Consider the following 12,059-nt stretch of genomic DNA (forward strand, 5'->3'; position numbering starts at 1 on the left):
ATACAACTCTCATAAATACTGATATTAATCAGAATAATTTAAAAATTAAAATAGATAGTGATACCCAGAAAGCAAAAAAATGGTTTTTACATAATGGGCTAAAGCTAAATGAAGAGAAAAATCAGAATTTGATTTTTAGTTCTGATTGGAAGTATATCTTAAGAAATAGTGTTAAACTGTTAGGAATCTTTCTAGACGATAATTTGGATTGGAGTGCTCATATAGATTACTTAAGTTCTAGACTTGCTGCAAGTATATTTTTAATGCGCAACTTAGTTTATATGATTCCTAAAAATACCCTTAGAATGTGCTACTTGGCACTATTTCAAAGCCATTTACAGTACGGAATAACTGTTTGGGGTAATTCTTCTTACGCAGATCGAATTTTTAAATTACAAAAAAGAGTAGTGAGGATACTTGCAAGAGCAAAGTATAGCCAACAAAGGTAAGTTTAACATAAACTCCAACGTCCATGATCACGATACAAGATCTAGATATGCTATTTGAGCACAACGTTTTAGGTTGACAAAGAGCATAAAAAATTTGACTGATGTTAGTTTGTATAACTTTTTGCCAGATGAAGTAAAAAGTCTTCACTTGTTATCGTTTAAGCTTAAAATCAAATCACACTTTTTGAAACATTGTTTCTATTCAAAAACGGAGTACCTAAGTACAGCTTTTACACAATAGTACTAATTTGATGTTACAAAATCGTTTCAGAGACATAGTAGGTCTAAAAATGGGCCTACCATCAGAATGGCTCCAAAGTTCCTGTAGAGATTCTCCGGCACCTTTATGAACACCAGCCAGAAGAAATAAACCTTGAATAAAAATGCACCATTTCAAGTTAATTTATTTTATAACTGTAATGAAAGTATTTACCTATCAAAGCTTCTATCTCTATCAGTGATATTTCTTTTAGAGTTAACATTTTTTCATTCCATATGCGACCACGTTCTCTGTTAGTTTCCACTTAGAGTAAATTTAGCATTTTATCAGTGAAAAACAATCTCATTGAAGATATAGGTTCATCGATAATTCGTTAAGTGGTATATCCGATGGGATCAGGCGTAGGATTTAGTATATTGATGGATCTAAACAATATACAATGCAATTAGTAAAACCCACAAATTAATTTAGAAAATATGTGTAGCACTTGAGTCACCACAAACTTTACACGTAACTGAGGTGGTGGATATTTGTTCCGAACTGTCCCATCGCGAGCAGTATATTGTAAATCTTCTTGTTCAGGAACTCCTATTTCCTTTCCGAATTTTCGCTTCCATCTTTGTCATCATCAACCGTAGAAAATTCTTTATCTAAGAACTCTTCATCACTAGTGATGGTTTCTAAATTGATAGATTCATCTTCATTTTCTGAGTCTTCTTCAAGGATTTTTTGTAATTCCTCTACCGTGAGTCCTCTCATGGATCTCATTTTTCAGCAAGCGCTTATTATTCTGTTTTTCACAAATCGATCTTCAAGCGATTAAGTCTGGTACAACACTAAAGATACTTGACAAACGCTTCCGAAAATAGAACCCATAAAATCTAGTCACCCTTCTCAGAAAAATAAACAAAACAAACATCACGTACATTTGGAAACACTTCTGAGTACAGGTGGACCCATAAACAACAGATGTGTTGAAATTAAAGATCATTTCAAAGAAAACCAAACTGATATTTTTCAAAACGCAAATACGTTAAATTGTATATAAACCTTATGTTAAGGATATTATGAAACATCACGTCTCAAATTTACGATATAATAAATATATAAATATTTGAATTTTATTACTGGGACCAGGCGTACCCAGAGACAATACAAAGGTTAAGGGTTAACTATTACTTTTTTAACGTTTTCCAGATCTGTATAGATCTCTACCAAAGTATTAGTAATATATCTTGTCAGTTATTTAATTAGAAACCAAAAATAATACCTTTTTCAATTAATATTTTGCAATACCCTGTAGATGTCAAAACATTCTTAGCTGTTTTGATTTTCCCTTAATAAGAGACCGCACTAGACTCTCTGGCCTCACAGTATAAAACACATTTCAGTAACTTTTTATTTTACAGAAAATTGGACGTTTGACGTAATAATTTGATTGTTAACCTTTTTTGGGCCTCAAAGTGGAAGCTTATTTCCAAACCACCTAAGGGTCGCAGCAGCTGTGTTACACACTGAGCCATAAAAGTGGGCCGTATAGTACAGATTTGTTATATCGTACCTACAACATTTCCTTTTATTATTAATGCCTTTGACCATCAGCGCGGTTTATTTATGATCCGACAAAATTACTTCGTTTTTTATTTTGTTCCTTTTGTTGGAAAATAAAATAGGAAAAGAAATTTCGTCAAATAAATGTAATAAATATTAAAGACGAAAAAATCATTAAAAAGTTGAGAAAGAAAAACTAGAAAAAAACTTAATGTCAAAAATAATAATAAAGTTGATCTTGAAATAGTTATTCTTGAAATGATATGGTTGATTTATTGCTAATTCATTCTACAAATTGATGATTCAAATATTATTAATCAGAAATTTTACTACTTCACAGTAATTAATTTTTTTGGCAAAACTGATAAAAATATAGGTATACTGTATATACTGTAATTGTAAGGTAAGATCAATGACGTATAATATAATATTTATGACGGGTAAGAAAAACATACCGTTACTATAAAAATAGTACTATAAAAATAAAAATTATTTTTTGTAAGACGATAATATTTTTTAATAATTATTTTAGCAGCTTACCATTGATTCCATTTTTAAAAACTAACTTTGGAATTCACAGCTTAGGAACATTTAGAGCCAATAGAATTGCCGGTTGTCTATTAGAATCTGACAAAATTATGCAAAAGCTCCTATGTCTACAAATTTGGCTCTCACAAGTGGATAATTCTGGTAAAATGGCATGATAACAAATGCGTAGCATTAGGTAGTACTCATTGTGGAATCGAGCCTGTAACTCAAATAAAGCGTATGATAAACATTCCCAACAAAAAGCTGATGTTCCTTGCCCTGTCAAAATAAAACAGTATAACCAATACATGTAAGGTGTGGATAAAGCTTATTCTCTTTTAGGATTTTACCGCAATCCTAGTAGAGCTAGACGATGGTACTATTCATTAAGTTAAATCGATTAAGTGTCTGGGAGTCTGGTTGTCGGAAGGACTAAGGTTCGGAGTAAACATCCAAAAGACGGTAGAGAAGGCGAACCGAAATCTAGAGGCGTTGATATGGCTGATGCCAAACATTGGATGCCCAGGTAGCACCAAAAGAAGGGTGCTAAATGAAGTTTTTAAGTCGGTGGTAACCTATGCTGCACCCGTATGGTGTAGCGTACTGAACACTGCAAAATACGCAAAGCTGACAGAGACTTCGCAAAGGCGAATGCTCCTCAGGGTATCTAGCGCATATGGGACGGTTTCAAATGTCATTGGAGCGGTAATAACCATCGTTTTGTTGTGTAAAGAGCAAGCATGGGTGTATACGAGGATAACGGATGGAAATATAGATGAGAATGAGAGAGAAAGAACGATAGTAGAGTGACAGAGAGAATGGGCAAATGATAACGGAAAGGCAAGGTGGACGAAGGAGCTTATTCCCGATATGACGCCATAGTGGGAATGTAGGTTTAGGAAACTAGGCCATTTTCTGACGTAGTTTCTGACCGGATATGGTAGTTTACGGACCTTCACAAATAGAATAGGTAAATCTGCCTCGGCAAACTGTACTATTTATGGGGAACAGGATGCTCCCGCCCACATTTTTAACTGTCAGAGATGGGCAAATGAGAGGGGAGATTTCGAGAGGCGAATGGGTTTCGGGATGGATGAAAGAAACATGGTAAACATAATGTAGAGGAGAGAAATAATGGAGAGAAGTACACTGTCTGATTTCTGGGGTGATGAAGAAGAAGGAGCAGAAGGATAGAGGAGGCGATTGAACCTGAACCAGGGATCTAAAATTTATGGTTATCATTATTTATTAGTTTATGGCCTAACAACTGAAATATTTTCTGATTTACAGTAATAGGTATGGTTATTTATAATATTTTAGTTTTTTATTTTAGTTGTTTATTAAGTGACAAAATTCTTTTTCTTCTTCTTCTTCGTCTAGCCATTCACGTCCACATCTGAACATAAGCCTCTTCAAGTCTTCCTTTCCATTGTTTTTTATTGTACGCTACTTGTAGCCAATTTTTCCCGGCAGTCCTTTTCAGATCATCTGTCCATCTCATAGGAGGTCTGCCTCTGGGTCTTTTGTGTTGGTATGGTCTCCAGATAAAAATTGATCTGTGCCATTTGTTTAGATCGCTCCTAGCTACATGTCCAGCGTATTCCCATTTCAACTTTAATGATTTTTGCACCACATCGGTGACTTTGGTTTTCTGTCTTATCCATGTGTTTGTTTTCTTGTCCTTAAGTGATATACCTAGCATTGCTCTTTCCATCGGGTGTTGAGTGACTCTAAGTATATTCATATTCTTTTTTGTGATTGTCCATATTTGTGCCGCATAAGTTAATATCGGAATAATGCATGCATCAAAAACCTTAGATCTAAGATGTAATTGAATTTGTTGATTTCTGCGTATATAGTTCAGTTTACCGAATGCTGCCCAAGCTAACTTTCTTCTTCTTTTTATTTTTTTAGTTTGAATTTCCCTATTTAGTATTATTTTTTGTCCCAAGTATATATATTCTTTAACTTTTTTTATAACTTTATCGTTTATTATTGTCACGGTGTCTTCGGAGTGCATGACTTTTGTTTTGTTTAAATTCATTTTCAGTCCTATTTTAGAAGATTCGGTATGTAGTTCTAAAAGCATGGTTTGCATTTCTTGTAGGTCAGTAGCTATCAGGATTATGTCATCTGCAAATCGTAGATTACCATTGATGTTTATTCCCTTATATTTCCAATTTAGGTTTTTAAAAACGTCCTCCAAAACTAAGGTGAACAGTTTGGGTGATAAAGTATCTCCCTGTTTGACTCCCCTGTTTAATGGTACAGGGTTCGTGTGTTCATTTTCATATTTTCATTTAGGTAGTATGTAGCTGTAGCTTGGTTCATAGTTTCTTTTATTAAGTTAATATATCTGCTGTATATTCTACAATTTTGCATTGCGTTTATTACGGTCGTGTGTTCTATGGTATCGAAAGCTTTTTCGTAGTCTACAAATGCTAGGAAAACTGGAAACTTGTATTCGTTATATTTTTCTATTAATATTTTTGTGGTTAACAGGTGATCGGAAGTTGAATAGCCTTTTCTAAAACCTGCCTGTTCATATGGTTGGTATTCGTCTAATTTCCTTGTTAGTCGAGTAGTTATGACTTTGGTGAGTATTTTAAACAGGTGTGACAGTAGGGTCTTTAGTTTTCCAATTTTCGACTATCACCTTTCTTGTGTAATAAGATTACTTTAGAGTTGTTCCAGCTCTTAGGGACTTTGCCCTGATGTAAACAACTGTCCACAAGCTTAGTTACAATTGCAATTAGTTCCTTACCTCCTTCTAATATCATATCTGTGGTAATACTATCTTCTCCTGCAGCTTTATTTCTCTTCATGTTTTCCAATGCTGTAGTTACCTCTGAAATTGTTACTTTTGGCATTATTTCTGATCCAACATTTTTTATTAATTTCCGTGTTGGTCTCATCTCATCGTCTTGTTGATGTATTCTGTAAAGTTCTGTGTAAAATTCTTCTATTCGTGTCAGTATGTTTTCTCTAGTTGTGATTTCATTTTCGTCTTTTCCCATTAATGATATCATCTGAGTCATTTCATACTCTTATTCTTATTTTTTTCAATAGTTGTTGTTATTAATTTTTCGTTTTCTTTTCTTTTTTGTTATCTGATTCCTTTTCTAATCTGCCTATTAAGTTCTCTATATTTGTCGGTTCCCCTTTTGTTAGATTTCTTTAAGATCTTCCTTCTTTTTATTTGTTGTAATATTTCTTTGTCTAATTCATTGTATGTTGTTTTTGGTTTTTTCAGTTGCAGAAGGCTTTTATTCACTGTTTCGGTAATAAGGTTATTCAAATCATCAATATCATTGGAGTTTATCTGCTGCATGCTAACTTGATTTAATGCATGCGCTATCTTTTTATTAAATTCACTATTTTTGATTTCTTCAGATGTCCATTTGTATCTTTTTTAATGTATTCTTTTTCTTTCTAGTTTTTTGTTAATTATTAGTTTTGTTTTTATTAGTCTATGATCGCTTCCTAGGTCAAACTGATTTAATACTGATACGTCTTCTACTAGGTTTCTTTTCTTCGTTAAGATATAATCTATCTCATTCTTTGTCTTTTTATCGGGGCTCATCCGTGTCCATTTTCTGCTTGGTTTTTTATTGAAAAAGGAGTTCATTGAGTACATGTTATGTTCATTCATGAAATTGAGAAGCATTTCTCCTCTATCGTTTCTTTTCCCGTAGCCATAGTTACCAATTAAATGTTCGTAATCTTCCTCTTTTTTGCCCAATTTAGCATTAAAATCTCCTAATAATATTTCGTAGTTTGCTTTATTTGTATCTATAGCTGTTCTTATTTCATCATAAAATATTTCTACTTCTTCATCGTCGTGGCTTTTGGTCGGAGCGTACATTTGGATCACTTTCAGAGTGGTTCTTTTATTAATCCTGATGATGAGACTTGCTACCCTGTCTGATATGGGCTTGATTTCTTCGATACACTGTGTGAGGCTTTGTTTTACCAAGAATCCCACTCCCGTGTATTCGCCACCTTTATGCATAAAATGTGTGCCATTTTTTAGTATTATATACTCATCACTTTTTCTTCTGGTCTCGCATATACAAGGATATCCCATTTTTTATCCTTTAGTTTACTTTCTATTTCTGGGAATCTATTGTCGTCCGTCAGTGTTCGAATACTGTAGGAGCATAGCCAAATTGTCATCTTGTGGCAGCCGGGTCTTACCCAGAGATTCTTAGCATCCCCTCTTCCGTTAGTTGTTTGATCACTGCCGTGATCAAGTCACTGGGAAGTGCTGGGCACTGAGGGCCTTTTCTTTTTTGTCCTATACATTGACTTGAAGGTTTGGACCGTTATCTCCTCACGCTGGTCCAGTGCGGGTTGAGTGTCAAAATTACCTCTCTAAAAAGATGGTTAAGGTTTTAGCCGGAACACGGTATATCCGGCACTATCCTGGGGTTTTCTGGCCTAGTATCCTACTTGGCCGAAAGATGCCAGGGTGTCTTGCTCCGTGACGTTAGATGTCTAAAACAGATTTCCCGCACCGTTGCCTGCCAGAATTCAATGGATACTTTCTTAGACTCTTACTGGAATCTGGCAATAAGGCAATTAAAAAAAAAGACTATGGTACTATGGTATTTCTACATATTTATGGTACTACATTTATTCGATATGTGTGTTGTCAACGCCTGACTAGTATATAAACATCATTGTGTTGAGTTAAAAGTAAAACCAATACCTTTAAAAATTTTAAAATAGACATAAATGGTCCAAAGTGAGCATTAGTTAAGGTTTAGTTTAGGTTGTCATTATAAAATCAAGCTTCAATTTTTATTCTATACACTTCTCATAATAAAATAATTTCATATAAATATGATGAATAATTTCATGATAAATAAAGTGTGACAAAAAGAGATATTAGTAAAATATTTTAAGTTAAATTTTCATATTTATACTTTCTGAAGAGATTTCTTAAACAAAACTTTTATTAAATATGACTTTTTAGGAAATAGTAGTCACAGTAAACAATTCTAATAGTCCATTAACGTAACGAGGGGTGACCTTTATACAACATCTAAACTTTTTTACTTTTATTAAAATCTATAAAAATAATAAAATTACTTTGTTTATTTTTAAACATATTATTTAAATTTTAAAAATACAAAAAAAGAAAGTAGGAAACTTCGTGCTAGTGTCATCTTGGTGCATAAGTCGTGGACTAATACGCACCCTGATGCGCATTTATTATTGGTCTAGAGATCTGAAAATGCCATACAAATATAAATATACTTATAAATGTGGGACATTTTCTGCTCTCGCGCTCAGTCTGGTCTCGGCTCCCAAATAAGGTCTCTGCACCCTGGGAGTCTGATGTCAGGGCTTTGCTCCACTCTAGAATCGTAGACTCTGTGACTGGATTGTTTTTCCACCCTCAAAAAAGTGTTTTATTTTACTTCCTCTACTTTACTTGTGCGAGAAACACCAGTACTCCATCGACAATGGAATTTACGCAGACGGTTCTTCGAATTAACTGGTCGAAGTCCCTATGTAAGGCACCGTTGGAGTATTTAAAAGGCAGTGATTTTTCAAGCCCTTACGTCCCATCAGGTGATACTAATTACTACTTTTTTTGAAAATGGAAGGTGTGCAAGGAGAATAACAAAATTATTTAATCAACTTTATTAAGATAACCAACTTTTTTACTTATATCGTATTAAAACTAGTTCAAAAATTTGATGAAATGGGACCAGCGGCTGATAAAAAAAAGGAAGTGTGAAAAACTTGTTTGAGTACTGAAACATTACCAATTTCATCTCTACTAAATACATTTGATACAGGAAATAGGTATGATTTTAAGTGAGAAATAAAACAGTAATGCAAACTTTCTATTTAGTTTATTTACTAAGAATCTGTACGCCATAGAAAAAAATGTTTTAAATAAAAAATGTAGCTGAGATCGTTTTAAACAAAAATATTTATTAGCAGTTTTTGCGAAAAATAAACCGTTATTTTAGAAAGAACGCTTGAAGCGAACGACAATTTTGAATATCAGCTCCGTGCGCGCGAAATCAGTGTTAAGTAAAATTTGAATCTACACGAAAAAACGATATCGTTTGATTAGATTGTCCTATAGACTAACATAAAAATGCGTTTTAAAGGTGAAGCAGCTTTTGTATAAAATTAAGTAAGTAAGTTTCTATAAAGCTGTTTAATAAATAAACTTTGTGCGATTTTTGCCATTTTTTATGATCATTTGTTGGAGACCAGTCTTCAAAACTTATAACATGAAAATTCGATTTTGATTTTGGCAACAAATATGAGGCGTTTTAAATATGACTAAAAACTCAGAAATTAAACTTTTAAATTACAAACAATCGCACAGAAAGGCAAATGTCTCAAAGAAAATGCCTCACGTTTTTTGAAAAAAACTCAAAACTAGATTTCATGCTATAGATCTTGCAGATTATGTTTTAGTTATGAAAACTCTATAGCTGTTGGTCAAGAAAAAGAATACATTTTATTGATCTCTTAAGAATTATAAAAAATGGAAAAAATCGCCTTCATAACACCTTTAAAAAACTGAGCTCATTTGGGGCAAAATACAAAAATTTGATACAAAAGCTGCACTTTTTACCTTCAAAACGTGTCTTGATTGTTGTAGATAGGACACTTGGATTAAAAGATATTGAATTTTTACCCTCGAGCTGATTCAAATTTTATTGAGCATTGATTTCGCACGCGTAACACATTCAAAATCGCCGATCGCTTCAATCGTTGTTTCTAAGAGAACGTTTTATTGTAGACAAAAAACACTAAAATACGTTTTTGTTCAAAATTATCTTAGCTACATTTTTTATTAAAAATATTTTATTCTGTAGCGTATATTTTCTTAGTAAATCGATTTTTTCTCTTTCTCCCCCTCTAATAGGTGTTTTAGAAGAAAGCCCGAGGGTAAAAGTAGTAAGCTTTTGCATTTTTTTTAGTGTCCTAAAATTGATATTTTCGGCAAAATTCAGCTTATTGGTATGATTTTTAGAGGTTCAGGGGTATTTTCGTCTCTGGCGACTGGAGTACAAGGAGATAAATTAATGAAAGATTTTCCATGCAATGAATTGGACGAAGAGCTTTGATTGAATGACCAGAAACATTTCTGATTTAACTCCCTGGAGTTTTGCTTTATTTGAAGAGCTAAGACAACGAACAGAGCACGTATGTAGTCTAATAACCCCAGAAATAATTCAAAATATTGATCTAAATGTCGAGCAGCGACGTTAAAATTGTATGGACGTTAGTGGATACCATTTTAAATATTAAATAAATAATTATTGCTGATGATTAAACTGTTTTAAGTTATGAATTTATTAATTTCAAGTTGACATCATATTTTTTACGTTACATTTAATAAAATTAACCATACATATTATGAATGTCGTTTTTAATGTTGTTTTTTACGTAAAAAAAAATTGAAATTGACAGTGGCAAAACATAGACGTTACGTTTAGTTTTTAAGAGGTGTAACACTTTTAATGAAATCACACTTTTTTATTTATAATGTTTGTTGCTTTACAATATGTCTCGTAATGCAAAACTAAATTAGTAAAATGTCAAAATAAAAACTTTAAAACTATTGAAATTACTAAAATAAGTTTATTTATTGTTTCAATTTCCATTTCCGAAGTAAAAATCAAAACGTCAAATAAACTTATTTTAGAATAAAATTGTGGCTTATTCGCAGTAAAAATAGTAAATTGTATTTACTAAAACTACTTTTATTACAAAAAAACTCTTAGATTATAAATATTCTTCACAGCTAGAGAAAGCAGAATATTTTGTTTATTTTTTAAATACTTATTAGCTTTATTGACGTGTTCGGAGCTTCCTAACAAGAAAATCGAAATATCAACACAAAAGTACGGAAAGAAATTTTAGAAACAACGACGTAGAAACTTCGTAGTCAACATCAATCAATTGAAATGTTTCCACTCGGCGAATAAGGGCATTTGGGGTGCTAAACATTTTTGACAGCTGACTTGATGCCTTTATTTACGCTTTCAAAGGAAGACTCTAATATTGGGAGAAAATGTACATAATTAATTCAATTAAATATTAAAGATTTGAAAATGTGTTTTATGGTCCTTAAGGCTTAAAATGTTTTGTTTATAGAAAGCACTTTATATAAATTATCGACTTTATATTTATCGCCTATTAACAGTTTACTGTGAAACCAAAAAAAGTATTGGTGCACTATAACATGTCAAAAGGACGACTAATATATTTGTCTAAATTTCGTCATTCTAAATATACATCCTAAATTAAACTGTATTATTTACGATGCATTCAATTTAACTTACTCTTCACCCATAATAATAGCACATTGCTTACCGAAATAATATTCTTTTGTAATTCTTTAGAAAGTTCTACCGAATATGTACTTAAATAATCTTCATTTTATGATCCTTTTGTAAATGTTCTGTATGAAAACAACCGTCAGCTATAAAAAATTCATTGAATCTTCTTGCAAGTGTACCACTTGTCTACTGTCGTGTGTTGTTCCGTTAAAGTATCCAATCTGCTTTTTTACTAACTTATCGTCGGTCGGTTTGTCTACAAAATTCGAAAGATAATCCCTGAAAACGAAGCGCTGTACCGTTATTAAATATCCTAATGCTCCCGTTAAAAACATACCACAGGCAAAAAATAACGGTACCCCTACTTGAATATTTGCTTCTATAAAAGGGGATATTTCTTTAATTAAATGCAATTCTCACTAAACAGTATGATGTAGTTGATGGTGTTACGTTTCCAAACCCCTGACAAAGGGCAAGTCTAGTATTTGTTTCTTTTTATTTTTGCTTTCTTTTTGCCTATTTTGACATTGTATTTTCTTTTTATTTATTAAGAGTCCCAATATTATGATCCGAAATATAATCTGAAGAATGATCCGAAGTATAATCTATTCCTAATCCAAATTTCATGTCGGTCCACTGTTACCCCAGCCATGGGCTAAGTATTTTCAAATTGGAGTCTTCGGTTTATTCTGAAGCCAATTCACTGTTGGTCCGATAATAATCTTGAGTATGTCTATATATATATATATATATATATATATATATATATATATATATATATATATATATATATATATATATATATATATATACATACATATATTGTTATGATTGTTTATTTTGACTTTAATCTTAGTTTATTAAGCCAATAAAAAAGAATTATAACTTATTTGTTATCAAAAGTAAAATAATCCTTATATTACCTGTGTTCGATGGATTCAAAAGATTTTCTAATTGTCTTTTATCGGAGTAGAGAAGAAAGATTTACGT

At 32.3% G+C, this 12,059-nt stretch overlaps 1 protein-coding gene across 1 annotated transcript in view; it reads right to left on the reverse strand.

Annotated features, from left to right (window-relative positions):
* The window catches only part of LOC140431542 (kin of IRRE-like protein 2), a 1,293,538-nt gene that overhangs the window by 1,228,148 nt on the left and 53,331 nt on the right, over nucleotides 1-12,059 (reverse strand). The window lies entirely within an intron of this gene.

This window comes from Diabrotica undecimpunctata, chromosome 1 (genome assembly GCF_040954645.1).
Source record: "Diabrotica undecimpunctata isolate CICGRU chromosome 1, icDiaUnde3, whole genome shotgun sequence".
Taxonomy (NCBI): Eukaryota; Metazoa; Arthropoda; class Insecta; order Coleoptera; family Chrysomelidae; genus Diabrotica; species Diabrotica undecimpunctata.